Here is a 15,449-nt window from a genome sequence, read left to right as displayed (position 1 = left end):
CCACAGAGACATACTTCCTCCAACAAGACCAAACCTACTCCAACAAAGCCACACCCCAGTAGTGCCATTCTCTATGAGCTTATGGGGCCAATTACATTCAAACTACCACAGTTAGTTAGTTTGTTTGTTTGTTTTGAGACAGGGTCTCAACATAGCCCTGGCTATCCTGGAACTCACTGTTTAGCCCAGGCTAGCTTCAAACTCAGAGCTCCATCTGCCGCCAATTCCCCAGTGCTGAGACTAAAGGTGTGCACCACCACACCTGGTTCCACTTTCTCTTTTGAGACAGGACCTCACACCAAACCTGGAGCTTGCCATTTTGGCTCAACTGGAGGTCCAGTAAGCCACCAGAATACTCCTGTCTCTGCCCCACATTCCAGCACTGGAGTTATAAGCACATGTCACCACGCCTGCTTCTACACGAGTGCTGAGGATCGAATTCAGATCCTCATACTTCACTAGGAAAGCTGTTTCTATGCACTCCAAACAGAACAGGCAAGGATAGGGGGAACTGAGTCCACAAAGCTGTTTTCTGACCCCCAAACACACACACACACACACACACACACACACACACACACACACACACACACTAAAAAGTTAATATGGTCTTTGCTCTAGCAGTTATAAAAACAAACCAAGAAATGGACGATCTCTCAACAATCTGTTAAGACTATCCCATTTTAACCATCTAGTGAAAGATTTGCCACTCTTGACCAAATACATTACAGAAGACTGGAAAGAAGTCCACAAACTGTATGAAGAGAAAGTACTTTCAGTGGAGACAGAAAAATTATTAAAGGGTCTGGAAGCTGTAGGAAAATTGAAAGATGAGCTGGAAGCCATTGGTCTAACAGAGAAACGTGGGTTACTTAGCAACATCTAACAATTCACTTCAGGTCTGAAGAAACGTGGACAGCCTTGTTATAAGGAATGCCTCTGACTGCATGACTAAAGAATCTGAGAACGAGGAAAGCTAAATTGGTGCTTGAACCAGGAAGTTCTGAAATATCTTTAGCATTTGAAACACAGGGCAATGAAAAAGCAGGGTGTGGTAGCATGCTTGTAATCCCAAGGCTGGGACGTGGAGACAGGTGGACCCCGGGGGATCACTGACCAGGCAGCCAAGTCTACACACATGTTGAGCTCCAGGCCAGGGAGAGCCTTTGTCTCAAAAAAAAAAGGTTGAACGGTGCCTGAGGAATGATAGTGTCCTCTGGTCTCTACAAATGTGCGTCCTCACACCAGCCCTGAATGTGCATACATATAAGCCCTTATGTGTGCATACACGCACACACAATAAAATTTTTTTTAAAAAGGCTCATAACATACATACATATTTCATATTTTAATTGCATTGGAAGCTAGTAAAACAGGTCAGGGGTTCAGAAGAAAATTTAAGTGGCGCCCTGATGAATTATGAAATTATAAAAGTTTTAGATGCTCTCTATAAAAACACGTAAGCCTGAGCCAGCTGGAACGCATTTCTGGCTGTTGACAGCAGGGCTTCTGTGAGCCAGAGGTCTGGGAAGTATATGTGAGGCTAGTGTAGTTGCTGCAGCAGTGTGCTTGGTGGTCACATGAACAGAAAATGATCCTTAGGTTGTTGCTTTTTTTTCAGATGAGCTAGTAACGCGCCTAGCCTGTGGCTAGGTGTGACCTTAAGACAGGATTTAAGGGCCATGAGTCAAATCCCAGCAGGTGGAACTGAGTCCTCCCTCCAATGACCTGGGCTCAGAAGACAAACAGCTGCTCGTGTGTCGATCATGACCACTGGTGAGAACTTTGTTGGAGAAGTGTGACCTGCAGTTGTTCTCATATCAATATCAAAAGAAAATAGATACTCCAACTGACTTGTTTTTCACTGTTTCTGACCCAGATGATATAGGCATGTGTGGCTTTGATACTGGAACTCTGGGTATAATGAGAAATTTCACATCACATGTGATGTTCCCATAACATCTGCATGACCTAAGAGGTCCACAGTCATCAGTGTTCCCACTCATGACACACCAGTCATCAGTGTTCCCACTCATGACACACAGCAACATCCCAGCTCACTGTGATCGATGAGAGATGATGGTACAGTGTGTGCATAATGAAAACATAAAAAGACAGGGAGACAGGAGAGGGAGAGGAAGGGGACCCAAAGTTGTGTGTACTAACCTGGCTCTTGAGAGCACTTCTGCCTTGCAGACAGCGTCTTCCTAATGGACGCTGTAAAATACCCAATAATTTTGTTCTGGTGAATGGGACGTTTGTGCTTGAAAGAGGTGAGATCCAAAAGTGTGAGTAATCCCACATCATGCCACGCACCTGTTTAAATCTTTGTTTAAATGCTTTCACTGGAAAAGGACAGTTTTTAAAATATTCAGATACCCCCAACTACATCAGACTCATAATCTTCATGGAATATGAAACTCATACAGAAACATCTACATTAAGAGGGTTAAAAAAACAAAACATCTTATTAAATTATTGATGAGTTTTACAAATTCCTTTCAGAGTTTTCCCAGTATCACATAAATAACATTTCTCTTTTGTTTTGTTTTTTCAATGTGTTTTTGTTGTTGTTGTTGTTGTTGTTTGATTTGGGTTTTAAGACATGGTTTCTTGATGGGAGGCAGTGGTGCACGCCTTTAATCCCAGCACTTAGGAGGCAGAGCCAGGTGGATCTCTACGAGTTGGAGGCCAGCCTGGTCTACAGAGTGAGATCCAGGACAGACACCAAAACTACACAGAGAAACCCTGTCTCGAAAAACAAAACAAAAACAAAACAAAAGACATTGTTTCTCTGTGTAGCCCTGGCTGTCCTGGAACTCTCTATGTAGACTCAGAGATCCACCTGCCTCTACCTTCTGAGTGCTGGTATTAAAGGTGTGCGCTATTAAATAACGTGTTTTTTTATTTGATCAAAAAGATGTTTTGCGGGGTTGGGGATTTAGCTCAGTGGGGATTTAGCCCTGGGTTCGGTCCTCAGCTCTGGGAAAAAAAAAAGATGTTTTGCTTCTGGTGTTTTATTTGTACTTATAAAGTTTTCTCCCATAGCCAAAATGTGATGGAAGGCCCCAAGAAAAAATTCTAAGTCTGTCTTGTGAGGTATTTTGTTCTTTTTCATTGTATTTTATGGCCATGACTAAGGATGGGACTTGACCATGGTTATTTCTTTTCTGTATAGCAACACAGCTTCCTGTAGTCACACTGTCTTTTCTCATACTCAGAACTGGCAATAACTTAAAAGGTTTTAAGTATTCATAACCCAATCCATAATCTTGAAAGTATAGTTGTTAAAAGGCTCAATTGTTAAAAAAAAATTGTGTGTATAATCTCATTGCACATGAAAAACTAAAATGAAAGCTCCAAGGGAAGACAGCAGTTATTTGAAACTTAGAATAAAGAAATTGAAGCTGACATGGCCTGGCATGTGGGCGCACGCCTGTAATCCCAGCACTCGGGAGGCAGAGGCAGGTGGATCTCTGTGAGTTCAAGGCCAGCCTGGTCTACAGAGCGAGTTCCAGGACAGCCAGGGCTGCATAGTAAGACCATGTGTTAAAAATAAATAAAAGGGTTTCTTTGCTGCTGAAATTGAAACCTTTCATAATGAAAACAAACATGTTTTTCTAAAACAAATATGTGTACGTTTTCATCATTGTGTAAATGAGCCACAAAAATGACAAGAAATATTTGAGGAATGTTGGGTTGACACTAATACATTCTGAGGCACTTTTTAGTTTATAAGACACTCCTTAGAATTTCATGTTAATACTGAGTTGACATAAGAGTTGGTTAAATTATTTAACCTGGACAGAGATGGGTTTTATTTGAGTGATTAGTTTGACCTGATTTAGTTTTTGGAGACAGAGTTTTACCACGTAACCTAGGCTGGCCTTGAACTCTGGGTTAGTTTTGAAGGTGATGTACTTCAAATAAGATTCAGTATTTCCACAAAACAAACAGATCTGTCAAGTGTACAAGTTAGTGCTCGATTCAGTCATTATGAGACTAAAGTGTTCCTGGGAGAGCTTGGGCAGGTGGGCCTACTTTTCCAGCTATGAACTGTTGTGGAATATTACTTTAGGCAAAGATGTGTTACATTTGTTTGTTACTTTAATTATGTTCTGCTGCCTTTGTTACGGATGTAAAGATCTGTTTATGCTGCATTTTTTTTATTATGTAAAGATGTGTTGCTGGTTCACCTTGCCTGCCTAAGGCACCTGATTGGTCTAATGAATAGCCAATAGCGAGGCAGGAGAGGGATAGGTGGGGCTGGCAGGCAGAGAGAATAAATAGGAGAGAGAGAATGAGAGAAGAGAGCAAGGGAAAACAAGAGGGACATGTCCAGGCCAGAAGCCAGGCAGCTGCCAGACAGACAGACATGAGAAGCAGTGAAAGTAAGATCTACAGAAGGAAAGAAAGATGAAAAGCCCCAAGGCAAAACGTAGATGAGAAGAAACAGGTTAAGTTATAAGAGCTAGTGGGACAAGCATAAGATAAGGCTGAGCATTCGTAACTAATAAGTCTCATGTCGTGATTTGGCAGCTGGTTGGTGACCTAAAGAAAGCTTGATACAATGAATTTCATTAAATCTAAACACAGATTAAATACTTCTGATGAAAATTTAGAATCTAGGCTGAGATGTTACATAAGAGTAAAATATACAACCTGAGCTTGATTCCCAGAATCCATGGAGGGAGAAAACTGACTCCTGAAAGTGGTCTTTGACTTCCACACATGTTGTTGCACATGTACATGCATACACACACACACACACACACACACACACACACACACACACACTTAAAAATACAAAATCTTTTTTAAAAAAGAAAATGGGGGTAGGGAGCACTTAGACAAGAGAGGTCTGGTAGACCACTAAAGGCTAGAAATCAGAATGACCAACTCAACCCCTGAATATACGATTTCTCCCCACCAGTGAAAGAGGGAAAAAATGAGGAAGAAAGTGAAGGCTCAAGAATCCTTAAGGCCGGGACTCCAAAGGGAAAGTGCCTGAAATCAAAGGTCTTTACTTCTTTCTGAAGGGCAGGGTCTCAGTAGCTCGGGCTAACTTTGAATCCACTATGTATGCAAGGGTGAACTTGAACTTCTGGTCTTCCTGCCTCTAACTCCTGAGGTGCCAAGACTACAGGCTTCTGCTGCCTTGCCCAGTCTATGTGAGGCTAGAATTTGAACTCAGGGCTTCATGCCTGCTAGGAAAGCCCTCTACCAACCGAGCTACACACCCAGCTCCTAAAATCAGATTTCAAAGATCACCATAAACTGGCTCTCAGAGCACTTTACATTATCTCTCAGACTTCATCCCAGAGAGCGGCAGCCTGCTTTGGCACCTGGCTGTCTGGCGTCTGGCGTCATCACTCAACACAGCTGGCTAGTGATGTGTTTGTGAACTGCATCCTATGGGGAGACCCCTGGAGGAACAGGTGAACAAGACTCTCCCACAGGAGTTAAAGCAGTGAACAGAGAGCAGGACAGCTGGTGTTTGGCGGAGATCAAGTCAGCCAGATGTGCTGGCTACACTGGCCCAGATGTGCTGCTAGCTACAAAGGGGCTACAATGGCCCAGAGGGAAGGGGTGACTTGCCCAATGTCACAATGGGGCTGTATCTGCCCAAGACTAGAACCCAAGACACTACCCTAGGGCAGAAGATGGAGTAGGCAGAGCTGAGGCTCCACAAAAGTGATGGTCCTGTGTGAGTCTTTGGGAGTCCAGCTCCAACCTATCCCACCTATTGAAGAGTTCTTAGGTGGAGGAGAGAGAAATGAGGGAATATTAGACAGAAAAATAGACCTAGATGCCAAGGAGAAAGACAGAGACACAGGACACAGGACACAGGATAGTGCTGTGGATATCGCTCTGTATGCCATGAATGTGTTACTCTGATTTGGTTGATAAATAAAATGCTGATTGGCAAGTAGCCAGGCAGGAAGTATAGTATAGGTGGGACAAGCAGAGAAGAGAATTCTAGGAACAGGAAGGCTGAGTCAGGAGTGGCCAGCCAGACACAGAGGAAGCAAGATGTGAAGGCAGAACTGGGAAAAGGCACCAAGCCACGTGGCTAAACATAGATAAGCATCTGTTGTTTATTTGGGTCTGAGTGGTTGCTGGCCCAGGTGGGACTGAGAAAACTCTAGCTACAGGATAGCTTTGGGCGGGCCTGGGTCAACACCCAGCAGCCCCTCCATTTATTCAAAAGGACGTTTTATAATATGCCTAGGGGAGAGGTAAAATACCTCCCTCTTGCAAGAGCAAAGCACACTGTACAGCCAAGTGTAGACTCTTCCAAATATCTGGTAAACACGTCCGCGGCTAAATCATCTCCTTACAAAGCCCTTGGGTAAAGCAAGCTCAGATTCTCTGACCTTGAGTAATTTGGGCTCTCATAATCCTGGCACCCACAGAGGGATAGCTCTCAAGGAAAAACAGAAAATGCCTGAGCAGCCATTTTTTCAAGACAGTCTATGAGTAGACTCTGAGTACTAGAGATGCTTCTCCCCATACCAGCTTCCTCTTTGGCTTCTGGAGTTCCAGGTTCCTCTCTAGAGCACTGCCAGTGGCTTCTCCCAAGGCTGGAGTCAGTACTGTTGCCCCTAAGCCTTCTTCTAAGGCACTTGAAGAACCAAAGCTCTGCCATTCACCTTCTTGCCTGTATCTCCTGTGTCCACTCCACACACATTTATTTGCTCAACCAACATGTACTGAGTGCCCATAATGCACCAGTACTGTTGCTAAAGTGAATAAGGGGCCACAGGAAGCTCACTATCATACATAGCTTTAACACGATGATAAATACAAAGATTCAAAGATTTTATAAGATATTACAGCACAGCAGTGGTGACGCACACCTTTAATCCCAGTACTTGGGAGGCAGAGGCAGGTGGATCTCTGTGAGTTAGTGGCCAGCCTGGACTACAGAGGGAGTTCCAGGAAAGGCGCAAAGCTACACAGAGAAACCCTGTCTCAAAAAACCAAATAAATAAATGAATGAATGAATGAATGAATGAATGAATGAATAAATAATATATTATATAACAATATATGTTAGTCCTGCCTGGGGGAAAAAAATCTATATCTCAAAGGCCCAGCTTCTTTCCCAGATGGCTCAAGCTCCACATTTCTAATTGACTTCTGGACATTTCTCATGGGAAACACTCCAGATTCGGTTCAGTTGGTCCTCTGTAACTGTGGGATCTGCATGAATGGATCCAGCCAACTACAAACAGAAAATATTTGAAAAGCTGGATGTGGTGGTACATGAGTATAATCTGAATACTCAAGAGGCAGAGGCAGGTAGGTGGATTGCCAAAAGCTAGAGGCCAGCCTAGGCTATATAAGGAGACACTTTCTCAAACAACAAAGATCAGTTGTGTCTGAACATATACAGACTTTTCCCCATCATTATTTCCTGTCATAATAGTCACATAGTATTTGCATTGTGCTAACTAAGTACGACAAGCAGAGCTGGTTTAGAGTATAATGGAGTGAGCACTCCAATTATAAATAAAGACTACACTAGTTTCACCATTTTGTATAAAACACTTGGACATCTATAGATGTTGGTACCCACCCTGGATCCTGGAACTTGTGAACCAGTCCCATAAATACTGGAAGATGTATATTTTAAACCTAACCCATCCCTGATGACCCAAATTATAGATTTGTGGATTTTTGTTCTATTCTGGTTTGATTTTTGATCTCTCTCTCTGTCTGTCTCTCTGTCTCTCTCTCTCTGTCTCTCTGTCTCTCTCTGTCTCTCTCTCTCTCTCTGTGTGTGTGTGTGTGTGTATGTGTGTGTGTGTGTTGTATGCACTTGAGTGTGCAAGTGAGTGCATGCAAGGACCAGAACATGATGTCAGATATCTTCCTCTGTCACTCTCTGCCATATTGCCTTGAGACAGAGTTTATCACTGAGACAGAAACTGGCCATTTTGGCTAGACAGGCTGACCAGCAAACTCTCTTAGGATCTGTCTCTGCTGAATGACGCTGTGGTTACAGGCATGCGCAGCCAAGTTCAGCTTCTTATGTGGAGCTGGAGAGATAAAGTCAAGTCTTCATGCTCACAGAGAAGGTACTCTTAATTACTAAGCCATATTCCTAGAGCTGGCTTTTTTTTAGGACAATGTGTAATGTAGCCCTGACTGGCATCAGACTGTCTATGTAGCAGGGAATGACCTTGAACTCCTGATCCTCCTGCCTCCATCTCCCCAAGTGCTGAGATTACAGACTTTGTGTCATAGAATATTATTTTAAGATGTGTTACATTGGTTTATACTGTGGAACATTTGCTTTAATGATGCAAAGATGTGTTGCATTCCTTTATATCACATGTGTTTAACTCCATGAAGATGTGATACTGTGCCTGTCTAAAACACTTGATTGTCCAATAAAGAACTGAAAGGCCAATAGCAAGGTGGAGAAATAGGCAGGGCTGGCAGGCAGAGAAGATAAATACAAGAAATCTGGGAAAAAAGAGAAGTCAGAAAAGGAGGAGGACATTAGGAGCCAGCCAGCCAGCTATACAACCAGCAATGGAGTAAGAAAGAAAGATATATGGAAACAGAAAAATGTAAAATCCCAGAGGAAAAAGATAAATTTAAAGTTAAGAAAAGTTGGCAAGAAACAAGTCAAGCTAAGGCTGGGCATTTATAAGTAAGAATAAGCCTCTGTGTGTGATTTATTTGGGAGCTAGGTGGCGTGCCCCCAAAAAGAGAAAAAACAACAACAGCTTTGTCCACATACCATGCCTTGGTTCCAAATAGCGTATCTGTAATGCAAGAAAAATAACAAAGTCTCTTCAAGCCAACTACGGTAAATACTAGACTTGAGTATAAGATGAGTGGAATGAGCTGGGCAGTGATAGCACATGCCTTTAATCCCAGCACTCGGGAGGCAGAGCCAGGCGGATCTCTGTGAGTTCGAGGACAGCCTGGTCTACAGAGTGAGATCCAGGACAGGCACCAAAACTACACAGAGAAACCCTGTCTCAAAAAACTAAAAAAAATAAAAAAATAATTAAAAAATAGAAATAGAGTGGGATGGCCTACTCTTGAAATCCTAACTCTTGGGAGGTTGAGGCAGAAGGATCAGGAGTTCAAGACCAGCCTCGGTTACAAAGGTAGTTCAAGGCTATCCTGTGCTAAATGAGACTATATGGAGAAGGAGGAGGATAAAATTGTGTCCATGTTTAGTCTATTGTTCTGCAATTTATCCAGAATTACATAAAAGTGTGCCTAGAACCTAGCTAGCCAAGGAAAAAAAACCTAGTCAAGAGCTCTCTCTCTCTCTCTCTCTCTGATCCAGTTATTTTAAAATTATTATTATTTGATTTTTGTTTGGTTGGTTTGTTGGTTTTTTTGAGACAGGGTTTCTCTGTGTAACAACCCTGGCTGTCCTGGAACTCTCTTTGGAGACCAGGCTGGCCTTACACTTACAGAAATCTGCCTGCCTCTGCTTCCCGAGGGCTGGGATTAAAGGCATGTGCCGCTGCCGCTGCCACCACCGCCACCCCACCCCTCCCCACTCCCCAACCCCCGGCTAAAATTATTTTTAATGAGCTTATGAAACAGTAGGTTTCCATAGGACATTTTTCATGCATTCTCAGTTTCTGACCCTCCCTCTGCTTTGTCCTTTCTGCTGCTTCCCAGCCCCCACCCTCCCTTAGTCCCTTCCACCCTCAGCCCCTCTACTCTCATGTCACACATTTCCTACCATCCCCTCCCATGGCCCCTTTCCAGCTTCCTGGCCTCTACAGGAACTCCTCGACTCAGACATATAAATCCCAAATTTTGAAGCTGGGATGCCTCATCTGTCTTTCCGGGCCTGGTCCACCTCATTCAGTACAATAGTTCTACAGTTCCATCCATTTTCCTGCGAGCTTCATGCTTTCATTTTTCTTTATAGCTGAATAAAATTCGATTGTGTACATGTACCACAAGTTCATTATCCACTCATCAGCTGATGGACATCGAGGCTGATTCCATCTCCTAGCCACTGTGAACAGAGCAGCACTGGAGGTGGATGTGAAAATGATACAGATATGTTCAATCTGGTGATCAGGCAGGCATATGGACTCCATCTGAAGGAGAAAAAAAAAAAAGATGATAGCCAGTAAGATAATTCAATTTAGATTTTTGCCTCTAAGTCTGTACTCACCAAACAGCCTTCTGGTTAGAGTGTGGATGCTCTCAGAATCTTTCCCAGTACTTTTCATTAATATATATATATATATGATGTAGATGTTATATATTATAATATATTCCCTTTAAATTCAAAATGCACAATTGTTTAAATTCCCAGTCTTTTTCCAGATTAAACTGCCTAGGATGTCAGGAAAATGGAAATTTAGGATGGCCTAGGCTCCTCGTCATCTCTTCATGGCATTTCTAGCCTAGTCACATAATCCTCAGCTGCTAGCATAATCTCCCTTGAATTCCCTTCTCCTGAGGTCATTTTCCAGCCCAGTCACCACCACCCTGAGTCTGTCTTATTGACTCTGAGCTCATCAGCCTGGAACTTCAACTTTGATCAACTTCGATCAACTGTCCCCAACACCATCATTTTAACCAAACGTAAAAGGCCTCCACTCCAGGCAAGCAAATCAGCTTACTTTCAGTCCCAGCCATTCTTAAAGATTTATTTATTTTTATTTTAGGTGTATAGATGTTTTGCTTAAATATATTTGTATGCCACGTGTGTGCCTGGTGCTCAAAGAGGCCAAAAGAGAGCATTGGATGGATACCCTGGGCCTGGAGTTAAAGGCAGTTGAGTGGCCATGTGCGTGCTGAGAATTGAACCCAGGTCCTCTGTAAGAGCAGCAAGTACTTTTTTTTCCCAGCATGGATATTTATTAGGCAGGGGAGGGGATATCAGTCCTTCTTGTCCACCGCCTTCCTCATGGTGGCCAGCACATGCAGCAGCACCCTTAAATGTTGACCCAGCCCACAGCCCAGTCGTTCGTATTTCATACTTTACCTGTGCATTTGATATGCAAGCTTAGGTCAAGGAGCACGTATCATACAGAGTTCACTTCACTCAAGAAGCAGTTTAGGACTATTCAACATCTCAGACACCACCTTGATCTTATTTTTTAACTTTTTGTGTTATCTATTCTCTTCTGAAAAATTGACATGGTCACTGGAAATGAAGTCACACCAAGATCTGTATTTTCTGCCTTGTTTTTGTTTGTCTTTTTGAGACAGTATCATGAAGCTCAGGCTGGGCTTGAACTAACTGTGTATCAGAAGATGGTCTTGAAACCCTGATCCTCAGCCTCTCAAACTCTGGGATTACAGGTAAGCATCACGACACCTGGCCTTACTGTTCAGTCTGGCACTAGCACTGCTGCTTTTCGCCCCCCATTTCCTTCACTGGGTTCTTATATTCTTCTCACTGTTTCCTTGAGACCCTTCGCTTCCCATGCAAAGCCATATCTTTCAAGCCTATGTCTGGCTCATTTTTTCCCCATAATCCAGAGAATCATAAATCATGCCAAAGCCACCAAAATGGGTTCTGAGTCTATTTAAATACAAGGATGACATCTAGTATGTTCATATATATTTTGGCTCATTTTTCCAGAATTTCTGTGCCTGGTGCCTTCTAAGGTGAAGGATATACTGTATGTAAGAATTTGAGTCTGGGGCTGGAGAGATGGCTCAGAGGTTAAGAGGACCAACTGCTCTTCCAGAGGTCCTGAGTTCAATTCCCAGCAACCACATGGTGGCTCACAACCATCTGTAATGAGATCTGGCACCCTCTTCTGTGTACATAATAAAAATAAATAAAACCTAAAAAAAAAAAAAAAAAGAATGTGGGTCTGCAGCTGGGTGGTGGCGGGGCATGCCTTTAATCCCAGCACTCGGGAGGCAGAGCCAGGAGGATCTCTGTGAGTTCGAGGCCAGCCTGGTCTACAGAGCGAGATCCAAAGCTACACAGAGAAATCCTGTTTTGAAAAACAAACAAAGAAAAAACCAGAATGTGAGTCTGTGTGTGCACATACATGTGCATGTGTATAGAGGCCAGAGGTCAACCTTGAGCTTCAGTCCTCAGGAGTTATCTACTTTGGATCGTTTGTTTGTTTGTTTATGTATTTTATGTATATGGGTATTTTATCTGCATGTACTTCTGCATACCAGAAGAGGGAATCAGATACCATGTGACTACTGTTATAGATGGTTGTGAGCTTCCAGGTGCATACTGGGAATTGAATTCAGGACTACTGGAAGAGCAATAAGTGCTCTTAACTGCTGAGCCATCTCTCCAGCCCCCTTCTTCGGGTATTTGAAAAGGATCTTCAGTAGCCTGGAGCTTGCCACATGCAGGGTGTCTGGGGGGAGAGCCCAGAGCACTGCCTATGTCTGCCTCCCCAGCACTAGGGTCGCAAACTCACACCACCCAGCTCAGGACCTGCCATTCAAGGCAACACGGTACCAACTGAGCTATCTTCCCCGCACTCCCTAGGGTGAAGGATATTGAAGAGTGCTTGATTCCTCTGCAATAGGTGCCTGGTCATGTACTTCCTTCAGATCATTTATAAAGAAAGAAAAAGTTCAAAATAGCATCAAGAATAGAAGAGAAGCCAGGCATAGTGACCGACGCCTAAAACAAACAAAATAAAATAAATAGAAGAAATGAATTTAAGCATCCAAGTCATTTAGCCATCAGGTATTCCAAAAATGTGTATTTTTTTTTTTTTGAGCTGAGGATCGAACCCTGGGCCTTGCGCTTAGCTAGGCAAGTGCTCTACCACTGAGCTAAATCCCCAACCCAAAATGTGTATATTTTTAAGATCTTGTCACTGTGCAAGGTGATGGGAAAATCATGGCTGGCTAAGATTCCTGTCCTCATGGAGTTTAAAAACAAAAAATACAATTACAATTGCCACGCCTACATGAAAGAAAAGATCATACTGCCGTAAGAATAAGAGGGTGGAGCTAGTCATTTAGATGAGGCAGGACAGGGATAGGACAGGATCCCGAGACCGAGGCTGAGAAGACAAATAGAACTCAGCTGCTAAAGGAATAAAGGTAGGGCTGGAGAGATGGCTCAGGGGTTAAGAGTACTGACTGCTTTTCCAAGGAACCCACACCTGTCTGTAACTCCAGTTTCAGGGGACCTGCCATCAATGCACATATAATAAAATATATAAAAGAAGATAAAGGTAAAGTGTTTTAGAAAGAAAAGGCAACACATATAAAGGATTCTGTATTAATCACAGTATTTTTAAGCATCTTCTATACAGTTGATGCTTTTCAAATACAGAGAATATTTGAGAATATAGAGAATGATTGGGCCCTTCCTCTTAGACGACAAGGCTTAAATAGGATGATCATTGCATCTGGCTGCTATAATAAAATACGCAGACTGTGTGGCAAGAGCAATAGAAATTTAGTTCTCACAGTTTAAGAAGCTAGACATCCATGGTCAAGGTGCCAGCAAACAGCTTCTCGTGAGCTGGTTTTCTGACGACCTTCTTACAGTGCCCACATATGACCTTTCCTCAGTACACAGGGAGGAGGGGAGGGGAGAGGAGAGGAGACCAGCCTTTGCTGCTTAAGACCCCATCTCACACAACAGACGCAGGGAGTGTTGGAGGAGAGAGGAAAAGACACAGAAGGCCTCTGAGAGAGGAGAACAGATGGAAATGTTCTGTGCAGCTGAAATGCTGAGCGGAAAGGTGAAAAGGGTAAACAGGCTGACCCAACAGGTGGGACAGCCCTGGGAGGGTCTTGGAAAGGGAGGTAAGGAGTGTGCAAGGAAATCCTTGGGGTGGGTAGAGAGGGGGCTCGGCCACGACAGACTTATTTTGGGAACAGGGAAGACTAGAAGCGGGAAGAAATGGAAGTTCTATGTGTCACTAGATGTAAGGGTTGCACAGAATCAAATATGCTGCGTTGACACCTTGGTTATTTTTAGCTAAAGACACTTGAAAAACAGCAGATGCAAGAGGGATGCTCTGACCTTCCTTTATCTTTCTTGTGGTACTAGGGATGGAACCCAGGCTCAAGGGGTCTACCACCGAGCTACACTTTATTATTATTATTTACTTCTTTTTTTCTACCTTCTTTTTTACTCTTAAAAGCAGGTGATGAAATGCCCACATGAAAAGCACCCTCCCTATTCTAGGAGAAGGACGTCACCTTTTCTAGTTGGTGTGATAAAGACCATGACCAAGGAGGCTGGAGAAATGACTCACTTGTTGAAAGCACTGGCTGTTCTTCCAGAATTCCCCACACCTACATTGTGGCTCATATCCATCTTTAGCTCTGGGCCCAAGGGATCCAGTACCCTCTTCTGCCCTATGTGGACACCAGGCATACATGTGATATATAGACATACATGCAGACAAATATTAAAATAGTTTTTTTTATTTTTAAAAAAGACTATGACCGGGGTTGGGGATTTAGCTCAGCAAGGCCCTGGGTTTGATCCTCAGCTCAAAAAAAAAAAAAAAAAAAAAAAAAAGACTATGACCAAAAAGCAACTTGGGGTAGGGAGGGGGGGCTACTTAATTTACAGGGTACAGTCCGTCATTGAGAGAATCCAAGGCAGGAAGTCAGGCAGAGCAAGAACCTGGAGACAGGAACTGAATCAGAGGTGTAGAGGAATGCTGCTTACTGGTTTGTTCCTCATAGCTCGCTCAGTTTGCTTTTTTCTACAACCCAGAATGACCTGCCCAAGGGTGGCACTACCCACAGTGGGCTGAGCCCTCTTGCAACAATCATGAATCAGGAAAAGTGCCCCACAGACTTGTCTATAAGCCAACCTGATGGAGCCATTTCCTCAGCGGAGGTTCCTTCCTCCCAGATGACTCCAACCAGGGCTAAGTTGACAAAAAAAAAAAAAAAAAAAAAAAAAAAAACACCTCAGCAGCACACCACCCAAGGATGGAGAGTCGAGGCTAGGAGAAATGTACACAAGCATAAAACTAACCCTTTTCTTCCTCATTATTTTGCATTATTAAGTACCCAAGGCCCACACTCTTTGTCTTGTTATGTTTTCAAAATTTATTATTCTTTGCCCAATCTAGTAATAGTGAGTTTAGCTCTGCTGACACAGGATTCCTACGAATTCAAGGCTGAGCTATTAATGAACCCCTACCCCCAAATTCTTTTGCTATGAAATTAAGTAGATCAACATGTTTTCCTCCTCCCCCAGTTATAGATTAGCTCCTTTAAACAATGTAACTCCAAAAGCCCCAGCTCATTTGCATAGTTGATGCTGTAGCACTTGGACATACTGCTCCCCTAGTGCCCACACTTGACTCTCCTCAAGTGCACATAGATTCTCTCCCAGTCAATAAACTCCATGACTTCACATCACCATGACCTGCCCTGAAATTCTTCTCTGCAGAGTTAACGAAGAATCCTGGCTGCATCTGAGTAGAGGCCCCAAGTGACTGAGGGGGATTCCTCAGGGTGCAACCTCAGCAGTGTTG

At 43.3% G+C, this 15,449-nt stretch overlaps 1 protein-coding gene and 1 pseudogene across 1 annotated transcript in view; one reads left to right on the top strand and one right to left on the bottom strand.

The window, feature by feature from the left end:
• The window catches only part of Myl4 (myosin light chain 4), a 41,363-nt gene that overhangs the window by 18,782 nt on the left and 7,132 nt on the right, over nucleotides 1-15,449 (bottom strand). The window lies entirely within an intron of this gene.
• On the top strand, nucleotides 934-1,959 carry LOC118588773 (annotated as a pseudogene).

Source organism: Onychomys torridus, chromosome 8 (genome assembly GCF_903995425.1).
Source record: "Onychomys torridus chromosome 8, mOncTor1.1, whole genome shotgun sequence".
NCBI classification, from domain to species: Eukaryota; Metazoa; Chordata; class Mammalia; order Rodentia; family Cricetidae; genus Onychomys; species Onychomys torridus.
The sequence above is the reverse complement of the archived record's forward strand: the minus strand, read 5'-3'. Positions and strand labels throughout refer to the sequence as shown.